The sequence below is a fragment of the Stegastes partitus genome, unplaced genomic scaffold (assembly GCF_000690725.1).
Source record: "Stegastes partitus isolate 25-593 unplaced genomic scaffold, Stegastes_partitus-1.0.2 Scaffold2100, whole genome shotgun sequence".
NCBI classification, from domain to species: Eukaryota; Metazoa; Chordata; class Actinopteri; family Pomacentridae; genus Stegastes; species Stegastes partitus.
The window spans coordinates 82499-85827 of record NW_007579831.1 but is presented as its reverse complement, the minus strand read 5'-3'; positions in this window follow the sequence as shown (position 1 = coordinate 85827).

Here is a 3329-nt window from a genome sequence, read left to right as displayed (position 1 = left end):
TAGGGGTCTGTGATGAACATGAGAAACCTACAGAAGCAGTTCAGAACCCTCCACCCCGTGCAAGACTCACATTCGCACACACTTTTTTTTTTTTTGACCAGGGCGGTTAATTGGTTGGATGGTGCTGGTGTTTGTGGTGTTGGTGGGGAAGGGGGGCGAGGAGGAGGAGGAGGACGGGGTTGGGGGGGCTTTTGTCTGATGCACTTCAGCTGCTCTGATTGACAGCAGGGACAGGAAGTGAGGGCGTGGGGCTTAGAGAGGAAAAGAGCTTTTCTCTCCACGCTGCCTTCCTCAGATTAACATTCTCGTCCACCTCTCCAAATTCCTCTCGTCCTCCTCCTCTGCTTTTCTGCTGCTTTCACTCTCTCTCTCTCTTCCCTCCCTGCCATGACTTTCCTCTCCTTTCTGCATCTTTCTTGTCCACTTATATCCATTCAGCATCATACAATTCTTATTTTCAGGACATTTGCGCCGGCTCTTTGTCACCCCGTTTACTCGCCATGTTCATTTCCTCCGAAGCTGAAGATTAGGTTACTCGGGGCACTTAAGCAGCGGAGGTACATTGCTAAACAAATGCTTATACAACTGTGCCACTGACATGCGGTGATTGAGGAGCTACTTATGCTCTATTAGCCCAGAAATAAATCAACTGGAACCAAACCAAAGCCGGGCAGGCGCTTCGTGGACTCGCCCAAGTAGTGGAGCTGATAACTGGGATGTTAAACGTTTGGCGGGTTAATTGTCAGGTTGTCGTGTTGATAAAAACTGCAAGGAGATGAGTCACTTTTTTTTTTACTAGTTTTGTTACTACTGATGGCTTCTGTCTAAAAATATATTCATTTTTCCAGCCCCTCAAGAGTGAATTGAGAAGCTGCAGTGCTCCAAGAGGCTGATTGAGAACAAAGCATTACATCATCAGATTTTCAAAACCTCCTCTTTCTAAAATGCAGCGACTGAAATATATTTTTTTTATCACCTTCAAAAATGCATCTGACAAAAAGAAATGGTTTCCTAGATAGATAGATAGATAGATAGATAGATAGATAGATAGATAGATAGATAGATAGATTGTAAGTAGAAGACTATATCTCAATATTTTTGAATTTGTTGACAAAAAACAAAAAGGAGAGAATCTTTATGCTGATCAGTCATGTTTGTAAAGGCAGCACACTCCACCAAGAGGCTGTGAAACTGACTTCTTATGGATGTTTGAGCTTCACTGTGATATATCTGTATGTTCACAACTTGACAGAAATAAGTTTTCACCTTCATCTGCTCAAAGTTTTCAAACCCCACTTACCCAAGTGGAAGTCCTTTGAATGTCCCATCGCACCACACACAGACCTCGCTGCTCTTTATACTCTCCCACCTGCTCTGAGTGAAAAGCTTCGCGATTGGCTGACGACTATTACTATAGTTAAGGTTTTGTAAAGTCTAATAACANGTCATTTTTTGTTTCTTTTTTACTCTTTTTTTCCCTCTGACTTTGACTTTACACCTTCATTATGCAGCATTTTTGTTCTTTTGACCTTTTTAAAATCCAACCCGTTTGGGATCTGGGAGAACTATACACAGTCTAGGGGGTAGAACTCAGGTGGAAATACTCTTTTTGAGATTTTTGGAGTTGCAAAAACTTTCACAATTATGGCATAAATGAAATCAACTGTAATGAATTGTGTGTTGGTAGTGGAGATGTAAAAAGTGTACAATTTCTGTCTTAGACTTTTGAAAGGTAATGAGCTCAAAATGCTGTTTTATTGGCAGTTCTCATAAAATTACCTGCACTGAACTACAGACCAGGCAGCAAAACTCTGCATCAGGCTCCTGGTCGAGATATGAAACCTAAAGAGATTGTGTGTTTGCATTTGCTAGTCTTTTATTTAAACTCATATTTCTGCATTAAGTGCTGTTTCTGCCGATTGTCTCTTTTTATTATTATTTTGTACCATCTGTACTGACCAAAGCTCATTTAAGAATTACCTCACAAATTTCTCTCATTTTTTCTGCTTCTTCTTTTACATTTGCTGCCATTTCTTCTTGAGACGGCACAGAGAAGAACCTGAAACTTCTGCAGCTGATTACTTTTGGTAAACTCAAGCACATTTTAGCAATATTAGTCAATTCATGATTTTTTACTTTCTGTCTGAACTGTTTCTGTTGTTTCTGTTTGTTTTTGCAGCAATGGCTCATCTAAATTCAATTACATTTTACTTCTATAGGGCCAATAACACATAAAAAGGCCGCTTTACATAAGCCAGAGCCTGATAGTGCAGCACTAATTGGCAGTGGCAAGGAAAACGTCTTTTAACAAGAAGAAACCACAGCTCATAATAGGGGGTGGGGGGACCATTCTGCTTGAGCCAAGTCAGGTAGAGAGATTAAAAAACACAAGGATGGGTCCAAAGAGAAGGAAGGAGGAGAGATGCTGCCCTCTTGGCCAGGTGTAACCTTCTGTGACTTTTATTTTGTGACATAACGAGGCCAAAAAAAAATCAAAATAACCGCAACAAAATGATCTCTGGTCTCCTTGTGATTCACTTTGTAGGCTTGTGCTTTATAAATAGAGTTATAAGGCAAAAAAATAATGCAGATTAGATGCCAAAATTACCTTGGTTGGTCGGTGTTGGGGCTGAAACACTGAATATGTGTTTGAATGAAGTACCTTCAGCGCTGAAGAGGCACCATTTTTAACCATTCAACCATCCTCAAAAGCACTTCTTCGTATCATAATGTGTAACAGCTTATACTGCTTAACTTTTTATTGAGGACTTCCGATGCTGAATTACAATGAGATCACACACACACACACTCGGACACACACACACACACAGTTATCCCGTCCTTGTGTGCTGCGGTGACATGCAGCCTATACACACACGTCTTTGTCAGGCCGTTCTTTGTGGACTTGTACCTTTTCAGGGGAGCCATTCTGTCCCTCAGTGGGACCACCAGTGAGTTAGAGAAGCTGCCAAGTCGGACTCTGGCACTAATTGGCTACACTATTAGAGGCCCACAGAGCCACACTTAGACTACAGAAATAAGCTCGTCAGTGTGAGGATGGAGTTTGGGCACGGTGCCTGCGTGAATGCATGAGATGCAGAGAGAGAGAGATTTCTAATTAGGGGTCTGTGATGAACATGAGAAACCTACAGAAGCAGTTCAGAACCCTCCACCCCGTGCAAGACTCACATGCGCACACACTTTTTTTTTTTTTGACCAGGGCGGTTAATTGGTTGGATGGTGCTGGTGTTTGTGGTGTTGGTGGGGAAGGGGGCGAGGAGGAGGAGGGCGGGTTGGGTTGGGGGGGCTTTTGTCTGATGCACTTCAGC